The sequence below is a fragment of the Lissotriton helveticus genome, chromosome 1_2 (genome assembly GCF_964261635.1).
Source record: "Lissotriton helveticus chromosome 1_2, aLisHel1.1, whole genome shotgun sequence".
Lineage (NCBI taxonomy): Eukaryota > Metazoa > Chordata > Amphibia > Caudata > Salamandridae > Lissotriton > Lissotriton helveticus.
The window spans coordinates 328,220,295-328,235,789 of record NC_136058.1 but is presented as its reverse complement, the minus strand read 5'-3'; the positions used below and the strand labels follow the sequence as shown (position 1 = coordinate 328,235,789).

General features: G+C 47.9%; 1 protein-coding gene across 1 annotated transcript in view; it reads left to right on the top strand.

Moving 5' to 3' along the window:
- The first annotated feature begins 5,321 nt into the window (after positions 1 to 5,321).
- LOC144802820 (uncharacterized) overlaps positions 5,322 to 15,495 on the top strand; it is a 128,378-nt gene continuing 118,204 nt past the window's right edge. The window contains exon 1 of the mRNA XM_078671830.1: positions 5,322 to 5,477. The gene's annotated coding sequence lies outside the window, so the exon portion shown is untranslated. The remainder of the gene's footprint in view (positions 5,478 to 15,495) is intronic.

Genomic DNA, 15,495 nt, shown 5'->3' with positions numbered 1-15,495 from the left:
TGAAGCTCAAAGATAGGACAGGGACAGGACCACAGCTGGGCCTCTCTACAATCTGACAAACAGCGACACATTCATCTGTCTTCTCTTCCTCCCCGCAAGTCTCTAAAAAGCACACCCCTAAAGGCCCCCTAATTATACCTTAAAACTTACATGTCCATACCACATGAATTGAAACATTACTAAAATCCAAGCAAATGATTGGTGGGCTTCAGGGGTGGCTCTGTCACACTATGGTGACTTCACGTACAATTTAGTCACATTATTATTCAGCATCCTTTCTCACAGTTATGTTCTTAACACATGCTCACGTTTTCTTTTATGAGATACAATTTACAGACTTTTATTCATAAAATTGTGAATGTCCGCAGAACAAGTCTCTGGTCCCAAGATCAAATCTGTCACTTGGCAGACGAACATCATTCCGACCTTCAACCCGTTCATCTTTTCTGCTGTGCACAGCGCGTCTACCTCGCTGCTGACATTTCAGATCCACTCCTCATCTCACCCCTCCCACTTTGGTCAATGTAAGACAAGATGGAGTTTTCATCCAGCACCCTAAAGTAAATGCAAACAAACATTTATTAATTATATGACAATGTAGTTTTCACTGTGTACCCCCCTCCCTAGCACTATTCTTTATTTGGGTTACCTAGCATAAGCTTTAAGCGCAAAGCGGTACAAAAGGGGGTACAAAAGGGGGTGGGGATGGACGGAGCATCTGAACCAATCAAACACTCACACCCAGTGAAAAGATCTGGGTTTAATCCATCACCGTTCTTTAGCCCACTCTGCCACCCCAGTTCAGACATGGCTATATGCAAATCAGTCTGACCCTGTGCCTCATGGGAACAGTCCAGCCCTAACTGCCAAGCCATGTCTTCCCTGGACCGGAAACAAGCTTCCGAGGACCGGTTTCTGGCATTGCAGCCGTCTTCAGCCCGGCTTGCTTGAATCCAGTGGCAAAGTGAGCAAGGGACTCACGTCTGAGCATACCCTGCCACACTTATGGCGGCCAAAAGCGGTACAAAAGGGGGTGGTGATGGACAGAGCATCTGAACCAATCAAACACTCACACCCAGTCAAAAGATCAGGGTTTACTCCATCACCGTTCTTTAGCCCACTCTGCCACCCCAGTTCAGACATGGCTACATGCAAATCAGTCTGACCCTGTGCCTCATGGGAACAGTCCAGCCCGAACTGCCAAGCCATGTCTTCCCTGGTCCGGAAACAAGCTTCCGTGGACCGGTTTCTGGCATTGCAGCCGTCTTCAGCCCGGCTTGCTTGAATCCAGTGGCAAAGTGAGCAAGGGACTCACGTCTGAGCATACCCTGCCACACTTATGGCGGCCAAAAGCGGTACAAAAGGGGGTAGTGATGGACAGAGCATCTGAACCAATCAAACTCTCACACCCAGTCAAAAGATCAGGGTTTACTCCATCACTGTTCTTTAGCCCACTTTGCCACCCCAGTTCAACATGGCTATATGCAAATCAGTCTGACCCTGTGCCTCATGGGAACAGTCCAGCCCGAACTGCCAAGCCATGTCTTCCCTGGTCCGGAAACAAGCTTCCGTGGACCGGTTTCTGGCATTGCAGCCGTCTTCAGCCCGGCTTGCTTGAATACAGTGGCAAAGTGAGCAAGGGACTCACGTCTGAGCATACCCTGCCACACTTATGGCGGCCAAAGCAGAACAAAAGGGGGTGGTGATGGACGGAGCATCTGAACCAATCAAACACTCACACCCAGTCAAAAGATCTGGGTTTAATCCATCACCGTTCTTTAGCCCACTCTGCCACCCCAGTTCAGACATGGCTACATGCAAATCAGTCTGACCCTGTGCCTCATGGGAACAGTCCAGCCCGAACTGCCAAGCCATGTCTTCCCTGGACCGGAAACAAGCTTCCGAGGACCGGTTTCTGGCATTGCAGCCGTCTTCAGCCCGGCTTGCTTGAATCCAGGGGCAAAGTGAGCAAGGGACTCGCGTCTGAGCATACCCTGCCACACTTATGGCGGCCAAAAGCGGTACAAAAGGGGGTGGTGATGGACAGAGCATCTGAACCAATCAAACACTCACACCCAGTCAAAAGATCTGGGTTTAATCCATCACCGTTCTTTAGCCCACTCTGCCACCCCAGTTCAGACATGGCTATATGCAAATCAGTCTGACCCTGTGCCTCATGGGAACAGTCCAGCCCGAACTGCCAAGCCATGTCTTCCCTGGACCGGAAACAAGTTTCCGAGGACCGGTTTCTGGCATTGCAGCCGTCTTCAGATCGGCTTGCTTGAATCCAGAGGCAAAGTGAGCAAGGGACTCACGTCTGAGCATACCCTGCCACACTTATGGCGGCCAAAAGCGGTACAAAAGGGGGTGGTGATGGACAGAGCATCTGAACCAATCAAACACTCACACCCAGTCAAAAGATCAGGGTTTACTCCATCACCGTTCTTTAGCCCACTCTGCCACCCCAGTTCAACATGGCTATATGCAAATCAGTCTGACCCTGTGCCTCATGGGAACAGTCCAGCCCGAACTGCCAAGCCATGTCTTCCCTGGTCCGGAAACAAGCTTCCGTGGACCGGTTTCTGGCATTGCAGCCGTCTTCAGCCCGGCTTGCTTGAATACAGTGGCAAAGTGAGGAAGGGACTCATGTCTGAGCATACCCTGCCACACTTATGGCAGCCAAAGCAGAACAAAAGGGGGGGGTGATGGACGGAGCATCTGAACCAATCAAACACTCACACCCAGTCAAAAGATCTGGGTTTAATCCATCACCGTTCTTTAGCCCACTCTGCCACCCCAGTTCAGACATGGCTACATGCAAATCAGTCTGACCCTGTGCCTCATGGGAACAGTCCAGCCCGAACTGCCAAGCCATGTCTTCCCTGGACCGGAAACAAGCTTCCGAGGACCGGTTTCTGGCATTGCAGCCGTCTTCAGCCCGGCTTGCTTGAATCCAGGGGCAAAGTGAGCAAGGGACTCGCGTCTGAGCATACCCTGCCACACTTATGGCGGCCAAAAGCGGTACAAAAGGGGGTGGTGATGGACAGAGCATCTGAACCAATCAAACACTCACACCCAGTCAAAAGATCTGGGTTTAATCCATCACCGTTCTTTAGCCCACTCTGCCACCCCAGTTCAGACATGGCTATATGCAAATCAGTCTGACCCTGTGCCTCATGGGAACAGTCCAGCCCGAACTGCCAAGCCATGTCTTCCCTGGACCGGAAACAAGTTTTCGAGGACCGGTTTCTGGCATTGCAGCCATCTTCAGATCGGCTTGCTTGAATCCAGAGGCAAAGTGAGCAAGGGACTCACGTCTGAGCATACCCTGCCACACTTATGGCGGCCAAAAGTGGTACAAAAGGGGGTGGTGATATTGCGTCTACAATATATTTCTTTATATGATTTCTAAGTGAACCCTTAGTTAGAAGGAATTGGTCAACAAAACATTCATGCCGGCAGACCCGATTCAGGTGCGGGACTCTCGGTTTTTAAAGCTAAATATTACTTTATTTTACTTGTCTCCCACCTACACTTGCCTCTTCTTTAAAAGAATTCAATGGGGAAATGTATCATACCAATTCTTTTTTGAAATCTCCCACTTTCCTGTTCTAAAATGTTGGCATGGTTGACATGTATGACATAACATACAAACCAGAATTCTGAAAAGAGGGGGATTTTGAAAAAAATCAGGGGGACTTAATATACCTAATGGTCATACATAAATGCGGGATGCAACTAAAATAATTAAAATTTTGCCTTAAGCAACTCGGTCTCTCCCAACTGAATCGAGTCAGGTTGCACGTATGACAAAGCTTCCTTATGGAAAGAGTGTCAAACATCACAATTTCATGAAAATACAACAACGCCTATGCATGTAATCCAAATGGAACAATGGTATATTTATTCAATACGGATAGAAAACAATGATGTGAGAAAACAAACACACGAAAGTCACGTAAGACTTATGAACTCAGGCATATGAGTGTGACAAAATCGAAAACAGGGGTTTAGTCACAATCTGTCAGTATCAATGCTCATGTATTGTATACAACAATGAACAACTATAACAATTGTGTCTAGGTACCATTGTCGACGACCATGAGAGTAATTGAATATCTGTAGATACTCTTTGTCTGCGGATGTTCAATTACTCTCACAGTGCTCTCCATCCAGCTTCCATTCACCATCCCCCTTTTGGATTCCACCACCAATTGCTCCCCATGGGCTTTCTCCGAGTGGCTGTGGACCCATCAATATTTGGAGTTATACCTCTCCACGATTGCCTAGCCTTAGTTGGCCCTATCTTTTCCAGACCACCCAGTTTCCTGCTATGCAGGATCTCATTTTCTTCTAAGAACAGCAATTATCTTCTTCACCCTGCTCTTTACTCAATATGTGGATATGAATTCTCCCTCAATTGCCCTTGGCTCTGGGTTACATATGTTGCAGCACCATTCTTGGGTATAACTTTGTATGTCCTGAAGATGATCCTAACATTTTACTAAGGATCGAAACGTCGTTGACCGTTGACAATGGTACGTAGACTCAATTGTTCTATTTATTCATTGTTGCATACAGGAGCATTAATAGTGACAGATTGTGATTAAACCATTGTGTTCTATTTTATTACACTAATATGCCTGAGCTAATAAGGTCTATGTGACTTCTGTGTGTTTATTTTCCTACATTTTTTTCTATTTGTATTGAATAAATATATGAATAATCTATTTGGATCAAATACATAGGCCTCATTGAATTTCTATGTATATTTGATTGATACTCTTTCCATAAGGGACCCTTGTTACTTTATAAATATATACGCACCTGCTTCATTATTATCTTTGGGTTTCCTTTGTCTTACTGACACATGTATAACAAAGCTGTAAATAAACATAAAGTCTCCGGTTTCAAAGATTGGAAAACAGGAGTCTCTGGTGTAATATTTTAAAAGGCAAATAATGCCCTTAAACCCAAATGCAAAACTCATTTTGGTCCAAACTGTTGTTTGAGGATACGCAGCCGTATTAAATATGAAGAATATCCGACATGAACATGAAAATTAGAAAAAAGTGTCGTTCAATTGCAGCAGTTATCTGTATTTTAATATATTTAATGAAATGCAAGCCGTCATTTTCATTCCCTCCTAAAGCCAGGAGACGGCAGTTCCGGCAGCGGCCACCAGAGAGCGCTCCTCGCCTTGTGATGAAATCCACTGAACACATTGTCTGAAAATGGAAAGGGTTTTCTTCTCCGGGTCAGCGGTGGCAGAGACAGCACCAGCAGCAGATGCTGACATCACTTCCGGCCTCTCACTCCCTGCACAGCCTGCTGCAGAGGAGGAAGGACGACACGTCTGTGCAGTTATCTTCAACCTCAAACTCCCCCCCACCCCTCAACCACAAATCTGCACCTGCCCCACCCAAGCCCCAGGAGGAGGAGAGAACCTGCAATTGCCTGCACATGATTTTGCTCAGGTAGGTGATTGTCAGCAAAGAAGGGGGGGGGGGAGGGGGGATCTGCTTTCCTTCCGGCCCTGGGGATGTTTGTGGTCATTATGTGTGTTAAAGAGGGGATCTGTGTACTGCACTGCTTTTTAAGGCACTATGAGGAATCTGTGCACACTGCATCTTACTGCTTTGTGAGGAATCTGCTCTGCATTGCATCTTACCGCACTATGGGGAATCTATGTGCACTGAATTGTGAGGAATCTGTGCACTGCACTGTATTATATTTCACTATGAGACATCTGTGCACACTGCACTGCATTTTAATGCACTTTGGGAAATCTGCATGCGGCGCTGCATATTACTGCACTATGATAAATCTGTGTACGCTCCACTGCATTGTACTGCACTATGAGGAACCTGTTCACACTGCATCTTACTACACTGTGAGGGATCCGTGCATGCTGCACTGTATCCTGCTGCACTATGAGGAATCTGTGCACTGCATCTTTCTGCACTATGAGCAATCTATGTGCAATGCACTGTATTATACTTCACTTTGAGGAATCTGTGCACTGCACTGTATCATACTGCACTATGAGGAATCTGTGCGCACTGAATTTTACCATGCTGTGGGAAATCTGCATGCTGTGCTGCATAATACTGCACAGTGAGGAATCTGTGTACGCTTCACTGCATCGTACTGCACAATGAGAAATCACTGCAAACTGCTCTACGTCTTAGTGCACTGTTAGGAATCTGCATCACTGCATTGCGTCTTACTGCACTGTAAGAAATCTGTGAATTGCCCTGCCTTTTACTGCACTAGCAGAAATCTGTTCACGCTGCACTGCGTCTTACTGCACTATAAGAAATCTGCTCACGTTGCACTGCGTCTTACTGCACTATGAGAAATCTGTGCACACTGCAATGCCTCTTACTGCACTATGAGGAACCAGTGGACTGTACTCCATATTACTGTACTATGAAAAATGGGTGCACTGCATCGTAATGCAGTGTGAGGAATCTGTGCACTGCACTGCATCTTACTAAACGATACGGAATCATTTCATTTTTCATTTCAAGAATCTTTATTCGGTGTTTAGAAAACACCATAAAAGCACACATATATATACATAAATGAGAAAAACATTAAATCTTAATCAAAATCATGACACCATAGAAACACACAAATATATACACAGCTAAAAGAAGCATTAAATCTTTGTCAAGATCCTTGTGCATGAATACAATAAAAATCCCAACATACAGGGCCATAAATTTAAAATATAAAATCCCAGGTCGTTCATTCCTCTCCCTTCGTCATCCTTAAACGAACCGCCACCTTAATAAAATTCATAATACAACATAAGGTTAGCGGATCAGAAGCTTGTTGCAAATAAACTAAAGCATCCATAGCATGTTCCAATTTGGCTTTTTTTAGTATGTCTACTAAAAATCTGCGCCTGGGCATAGAAAAATAGGGGCAAAGCAAAGTAAAATGAAGGGAATCCTGCGGAGACCGATTGTCGCAGCCGCAGGGTCCCTTCTGCTCAATAGACATGGTAAAACCTGGTGGAGAGGCCAACATAAAAGGAAGTAAGTTCAGTCTGAAACGACACATAAGGAATCTGTCCTGTGCATTATGTACAAGATACAGATAGGGCTCCATACCCTCCACACTCTTGATCAAGTTGTAAGCCCTCACAGACTTTTTCTCTCCTTCAACCTCCGCACGACATTGGGTTTTCCGCTCTAGGAAAATTTCCCCTACTTGTTTCTTGTGCTGTGCTAAGATGGTTGTGGGGTTCCTGAAAAAATTTCCGAACCCTAACTCTTCAAGAGTGTTTCTCACATATTTGAGCCAGGGGATGCGCATACAATGAGTCCTACTCAGGCAATCCAGTAGAATTTCTCTGGTTAAATATGCGTCTGGATTTGCCCAAATTTTTAGCCATGCCACAATTGGCCTCAATTTTAATGAGTCCCCCAGGTATGGCCTCCCTAGCTCCCTATGAGCAATATATCCAACAGTACTGGGTGGTACCCTCAGGATAGATTTCATGTGTCTATTCTCTTCCTGTTCAATTCTAGCCGTATTCACAAAGCCCCAGACTTCTGCCCCATAGCTTACTTTGGAACATGTTACAGAGTCGTACAGGATCATCATCTGTTCCGGGCTCCACCTGCCCAGCCTCCTGCCATAACCAGCTATAGCCCCATTGGAGGCAATCATTTTATTGCAGCGTTCTTCCACCAGGGACTTAAATTGGAGAAGACCATCAAAGGTTACTCCAAGATAGGAGAACGTTTTAACCTCCTCTAAGCGGTGGGTGCCTATTGTATAAACTGATTTAGAGGAGGGTTTTTTGCCTGCCAGGAGCACATAAGACTTGCTTAAGTTGACAGATAGGTCCAAATCACTCATAAAGTTGACGAACCCATCTATCAAAATTTGCAAACTTCGGGGTGTACGCGCGAGCAAGACCGCGTCATCTGCATAAAGCAGGACAGGGATTTGCCGCGACCCAATCCTTGGAGAATCTGCTTTTAGACCCAAGAGAAATTGTTCTAAATTATTAATATAAAGGGAGAACAAAAAAGGGGCGAGGATGCAACCCTGTCTGACTCCACTTTTGCATGGAAAGGACTCAGACAATCCCCCCTCCCTGTTAAATCTTACTGTGGCCGTGGTGTCAGTGTGTAGCTCTCTTAAAATGGTAATTAGACCGCTCTCAATCCCCAGACCTGTCATCATGTCCCACAACTTCCCTCTATTGACGTGATCGAATGCTGCTGCCAGGTCCATGAATCCCATGTAAATGGGCTCATCACTGGCCAGAGTGTATTTGGCAGTCAGCATATATAGGTTCAGGCATTGATCGCTGGTGGACCTCCCTGCCCTGAACCCGTATTGGGTATCAGAAAAGATGTTATTCTCTTCGGTCCACTCTGACAATCTGTTCAAAATTGCCCTTCCCAAAAGTTTGGCTGAGACGTCGATCAGGGAGATAGGCCGATAACATCTAGGCTCGTCCTTATTGCCCTTTTTAAAAATTGGCACAATAATCGCTTTGGACCATGATGGGGGGAGACCACAGGAGATGGCGGCATTTAAAACCCTAGTCATCAAGGGGGCCCATAGGTCTATATTACTAAGAAAGAGGTCAGGGGGAATTCCATCCGGACCCGGGGCTTTATTCTTGGTTAGGCTTTCCATCCCTACAGTGATCTCTTTAAGAGTAAACACTGCCGGTAGAGCATGGCTTTGAGTTGCTGGTAGTTCTACAAAGTTACCTGAATCATGGTTGTACAGACTCCTAAAGTGGGTAACCCACTGCTCCGGTAGGATATTGGTCCCTATTTCTGGAGAATCATTTTCTAAAAAGGTCGGATTGTTGATGATTCTCCAGAACCCCGCTAGGTCCCTTCTTTCCCCAGCCTCTCTCAGATCTGCCCAGGCATCTGCCTGCAAAGCAAGTTTCCTCCTTTTGGTCTCTTTTCTATATTTATCTCTGCTTGCCCTGATTTTTTGTGGGTCCCGTGGTTTTAACTTAAGAGAGCATTTCAGTTCCCTCAGTGCTTTAGAGCAATTCTGGTCAAACCACCGGGGATTAACCAGGTTACGTATGGGCACATTGGTCCTCAGTAGCCCATCTATCAGATTTGCAATGTGCTCAAACTTTTCTAATAATCTTGCGCCCTGTACTTCCAGATCCAAGCAATCATTTATGGCCCGGAGACCCATGTTGCTCAAGTTTTTATAAAATTTTGCCCCATCTATTCTAGACCACTTCAGTCTCCTGCCTTGGTCAGTGACCCTCTCCCCTATTAAGTGGTGGACATTAGGTCCTCGTCCCGCCCTATATATGAACGTTAAAACAAGCGGGTTATGATCACTGAAGCTGTTCCAATCTATCCCTGCACTAATTACTTTGTTGACCAGGGATCTCGAGACCAAAATATAATCTATAATAGATGAACAGCCCCTGCCTTTAAAGGTTGGTGGGAGTGTGCCGTCCGGCTGTGGGCCTATCATATTGATGGTATGCTCTAGGTCGTACTTCAGCCGGAGTGACCTAAGAGCGTCTCCAGTAGGTGAGTGAGAAAAATGAGGCCCCTTCTGAATTGGGCATTGCTCCCAATCTGTATTTACTTTAACTAATGCAGGACAGAGATGGCAATTAAAATCCCCCGCCACCACCAACCCATGGGATGGGCCCTTGTTCTGAGATGCGATTTCTTGTCCCAGCCTTTGTACGAGTTCAGTCAGTACCGGGATGAGGTTATTTGCTGACTCGGTATTATACAAATTAAAAACAGAAAACCGTAGCCCCTTTCCATGAAACCGAACTGCCTGGATCCCGTGTGAGGACCAATCTGGGAAGGACCAAGTGCCTGGAAGATCTAGATCTACATAGAGAGACAGGCCACCCATAGCTCTCCCAGAACTAGACTTTCTCGCAGGAACAAAAAAACACTTGTAACCCTGCAAGTGATAGTTATTCTCCACTGCCCATGTCTCCTGTACACATATGATATTAAATTTCCTAATGTACTCAGCCCATTCCTTGTTGTGAAATTTACCCGCTATGCCAGCTATGTTCCATGAGATAAGTCTCACCTCCGCTCCCCTCCGTTCCACTCCCTCCTGATCCCTTGATCTTAATTCCAACAATTGCCCTTGAATTTCCTGTTCAGGTACCCCTCCTATGTTGTTTTTAACTGTTGCCTCCGGTTCAACACACATTAAATCCCCCATGCCAATCGCCGAAATTTGTACAGCCTTTAAACTTAGCTCCTCCCATGTTTCTGCCAGGTCGCCCTTTTTAATACAGCCATGGGAGGTATTATCTGTATGTCAGTCGACCCCCTCTAGTCCATACAAACAGTTGAACTGGTTATGAGTATAAAAGGGTTGTTCCGGTCGGCCAACTATCGGTCTGGGGTGTAAGGCCTGATGTCTCCCCCTCCTCCCAACCCTCTCCCAAGTATCATGGGTTTGGGGTTGCTGAAATGGGCCCGGGTTAATTGGGAAAAAGAACGACACATGGAGGGACTGGATGGTAGATTCCCTCGAGCTATTTTTACCCTGACATATAAACTCCACCGTGCCTGTATCCCTAAAACTCACTAGTATACAATCCCCTTTTATAGATTTTTGTGTTCTCCCCACCCATGGTACCCTTCTTACCATTATTATTTCACTATTGAAATGTGTCGGAAGGGGTCTGTTTATATTTAGCCACTTGATTACCCTACTTTTCAGGGAACAAAAGTCCTCCCTTTCCCCTTCCTCAAGTGGGGGGACACCCGCCATGACTACCGTAAAAGCGTTAGTCTCTGGGGGTAAGTTAGGTCTGCGTGGTCTCAGGGTGAGCTTCATTAATGGGGTTGGGATAGTATTACCTACCGGCTGTGCCGGGGGAACAGGTCCTGGCGGTTGGGTGGGCATATTGGCAGGGGGAGGTTTGAATGTGACAGGCTTTAGTCTTAGGAGTTGTTGTTGTGAGGGAGTCACATTCATGGCTTGTGAAGGGACTGGAGTAACAACGCTATTTGCCGTCAATTGGGGCACTACGGTAGGGAGAATGGGATCAGATTGCGCTCCCTGTCGGCCAGCTTGAGTTTTCAGACTACCTAATGTCGCCTCCAAAATGGTTAGTCTGATCTCTATCTTTTTAATACTCTCGCTGATCGGCAATAGCAGGGACCTTAGCAGGAATTCTACATTTCCAAGCGGGACAACAGACAAGGGAATGTTAGCAATAACCGCTCCTGTGTCTTTTATCGTACCAGGAGCTGAATCCTTAACAATGGGTTTTGGGTCTAAGACCACCGATGGTTTTCCTACCGGCATTGGGGTTTTTAGGGACTTGCCAAAGTCCGAGTGTAAAACCTTTGGTTGACTCTTCCCTTGGTTACCCTTAGATTTCCTCCTGCGCTTATTGGGGGGGGGTCCAAAAACTGCTTGAATGTTAGACGGTTTAGATGTAGCTTTCCTCGGTTTAGGGGCCGGGGGAAGTTGGGACACTAAATCAATTCTCGACCTAATAGGACTCGGGCTATTGCCTAGCGCTGAACTTATAACTGCCCCTGGTGAGATATTAGTACAATCCCTCAATAATAATGGGACATCATCAATTCTAGACAGCTCTTCCCTGGGTGTAAGGACTTGATCTCCCAGGAGGGTGTTTTTCATATTATCAATTGAGCGTCTCCGTTCGGCCCTTAACCTAGACAGGTTACACTCTTTATCCCCCTCCCCTGCTTGCCGGGTAAAGTATTTTTCGAGAGTCCGGTTTTTGGCTACAACTGGTTTCGATGGGGTGCTCTCTCTTACCGGGGATGGCATGGTGTTCGTAGTGAGTTCCACTCTGCCGGGGGGTCTGAGTCAATAAATAAACTAAAAGGTAATAGTCCCGAACCAAGAAATCCAAGAGAGTGGGCCCAGCCCGGCCTCCTTCGGCCCCTGACGGCCACAGACGGTCCCGCCCTTGTCCCGGGCTTCTCCCGGGCGCGCTCCCGCGCGCTCCCGCGCAGCGGCTCTTCCCACTCCTGTTATGGAGAGGAGGTGCTCAGGGGCGGGACAAACAGGGAGAGCGACCAGGTGCAGGTGATGACAGCGCAGGGACTCCTGGGCAATGGAGTCCCTGTACCTCACCTGGCGCTCGCAGCCCTGTTGTCCGCCTTCAATCCAGGAGATGGCAAACCGGAAAGCGAAGCAGCTGCCCAGGCACACGGGCGAAGCGGGACCCGCGCAGCGGGTACCGCGAGGTCTTCAGGAAAGAAAGAGGGAGCAGTCTTTAAAACAAACAGCACACAGAGGGCTCTCCCGCCTCCGGCCAGCAAACAGCAAGTGACTCTGTGCATGCTGCACCCCAGATTCCTGAGGCTTGAGCCGGGAGTTAGATGTTTTTTTTGTGTTGCTCTTACTATTTTATGTTGTTTAGTAAAAATGTGCATCCTGCTTTTAAACCTTTAAAAATCGTGCGCAGCATTTACCTTTTTGCAAGCCCCCACGGCTGCTGTGTTCTTGGTTGCTGCGGGGAGGGCTCCGAAGGGCTGTGTGGTGGCTGGATAGGTGGCATCTCTCCTGGGACGGTCGGAGTGAGACCGCCATCTTGGGAGGTGCACAGGTCAGCGGCTGTTTTTTCGCTGACGCTTAAAATGTCGGCACAGATGCGACCGCACAACGGGCACGCCGCTGGCGCGCCAAAGGCAAGCACGTCTGCGCCCGTCCGGGCCGTTGCCAGTACCCCTGCTCATTTGACGACCGCTCCCATCACGTATACGCGTGATGAGCTACTGAATTTGGAAATTAAGTGTTCCTGCCCAGCTTGGGCCCCGCAGAATGGCGCTTTCAATTTAAGTGCTGTGTTTTTCATCTTCTATCCAAGGATGTGATCTGACGTTCCATAGACTGTACTGACCTCAAGTTTTTTAGCCTCAATTGCAGGTCACTTGTGAAACACCATGCTGAGGTCTTCGACCTCCTAATAGAGGAGGCTCCGGATGTTCTATTCCTGATAGAGACCTGGCTGACTCTGGACTCGGTGGCAGAGCCACGGCTGGTACTTCCCTCAGGCTACGGGATGTACACCATTTGTAGAGGGGTTGGCAGAGGGGGCGGCATTGCAATTATTGCCAAGGATGTCTACAACTGCTCCCTTAGCAAGGAGACAATTGCAGGGTGTGAAAGTGCATTGTTCAAAATCACCCTGAATTTCAATCTTACTGTGACCAGCCTTCTCATTTACCGTCCTCCGGGCCCCCCTAGTTCTTTCAGGGAAGATTTGTTGAGTAAAGTCGCGCAACATGCGTGCAGGGCAGCTAATTTCACAATTTTGGGGGACCTTAACCTCCATCTTGAGAATTGTGGGAAGGCAGAGATTTCCAGCTTCCTGGTTGATCTAGAGGCCAATCAGTTGACCCAGCAGGTCCGGGTAGGTACGCATGTGGCCGGCCACCTGCTTGATCCCATATTCTCCAATTTAAGTTCCCTTACGATCTTGCCGCTGGTCCCGCAGGCTTGGACCGACCATTTCTTGGTCTCATTCTCGCTGCGGCTGCTGGGGAAAGTTGACCTGATCCGTCCTGCTCCAGTCTTAAAACACCCTTGGCATAAGTTAGAGATAGGCTTTCTTTCAGCATGGTTGTCTAGTCATAGGCCCAAGCTGCCACCAGATGTGGAGGCGGCAAACTCCTGCTTTAATGAGTGGGTAACTCTAGGCTTGGATAGTTGCATCCCGGCTAAACTGGGGGGGAAACGCGTAGGCCGTCTAACCCCTGGTTTAATGACTCGTTAATCACAGCCAAAAAGGGCTGCAAACAACTTGAACGTGCTTGGAGACGGTCTCATGACGGGGCTGCAAAAAGTGAATTTCGAGCAGCCATTAAACAGTACCAGAAGCTCATTCGGCGAGCTCGAGCGGAGTATGTGTCTGATAAAATCCTGGCTAGTACCAATCCCGCCAAGACGATCTTCACCATGCTGAAGGGCATGAAGAGCGGTGGCACTACAGGGACCTCTACGATCTCCTCTAACCAGCAGTGTAATGAGCTGGCTCGGTACTTCGTGAATAAAGTCGAAAAGATTTATCTTGGATTACCCACTCTGACTTCTTCCCCTGAGGCGGTGGCCTTGGGGGGCTACGTGTTCCATCGTGAAAAATACCTTGTCATCCTTTCCTCCGTTGTCACAGATGGAGTTCGAGGCCCTCTGCTTGAAGATCAAATCGGGTTCGCCAGCCGACCCTCTGACACCTGCTCATTTCCGTCAGTTTCACACTTGCCTTTCCGCGCTGAATATTGACCTAGTCAATCTTTCGTTGGCATCAGCCTCTGTACCGAGGGCGTGGAAACACGCTAAGGTCATCCCGTTGCTCAAAAAACCCTCCTTGGACCCTATGGAGTCAGGCAATTATCGCCCCATTTTCCAACTGTCTTTCCTGCCGAAGCTAGCTGAATCGTACGTTAATTCCATTCTCTCTAAGTTTATTGATCAGAATGCCATCCTTGATCCTTCTCAGCACGGTTTCCGAGCCCGCCACAGCACTGAGTCTGCTCTGTTGGTAGTTATGGAGGCCATCCGGGCGAATTTGGATGACGATGACTCAGCGGCCCTGGTCCTTTTGGACCTAAGTGCCGCTTTTGTTACCGTCTCCCATGCGACTCTTCTAAGACGCCTTCAGGAAATAGGCATCCGGGATGCAGCTCTGTATTGGCTCCGGTCTTTTCTCTGTATTGGCTCCGGTCTTTTTTGGGGGGAGGTCATTTCAAGTTCCTGTGCCTCCTTTCCACTCTCAGGAGTTTGCTTTGCATCAGGGGGTGCCACAGGGCTCCGTGTTGAGTCCCTTACTGTTCAACATCTACTTCCGGGCTTTGGCCGTGCTAGCGAAGGGAAGGGGCTTGTCACTGGTGTTGTATGCTGACGACACCCAGGTGGTGATCGCTTTCTCCAAAAATAGGTGCACCAATCTGGCCAAGTTTAAAGAGGATCTCTCAGCGATTGCGGACTGGATGGCGTTAAACTGCCTGCAGCTGAACACCAGTAAGTCAGAGATCTTACTGTTCGGGAAGGATCAGGGGCTGTGGTCTGAGCAATATTGGCCGAATCGCCTGAAACCTGCCCCCCTCCCCAAGGAGACTGTGAAAAACCTAGGCGTGCGGTTTGACAGTGACCTGGCGTTTGACGCCCAATCGAAGGTAGTGGCTGGGGCGTATTTCGGGCTTCTGCGAGGCCTGAAGCCGTTGTTGGGGTACTTTCCTCCAAAAGTACGCCAAACTATTGTCCTTGCTACAATTCTATCCAGACTGGATTATGGCAACTGCCTCTATTTGGGTGCCAACAAGGCCAGTGTTAAGCGTCTACAGAGAGTACAGAATGCAGCTGCCCTCATTCTGGTTGCTCTCCCGAAATCTTGCTCAGTTTCTCATGTGCTTCGCAAACTTCATTGGTTGCCTGTCGAGAAGCGCATTCAATTCAAGTCGCTCTGTACGGCGCATAGGATTCTGACGCTTCAGGCACCCTTGGGGACCAGCCGGT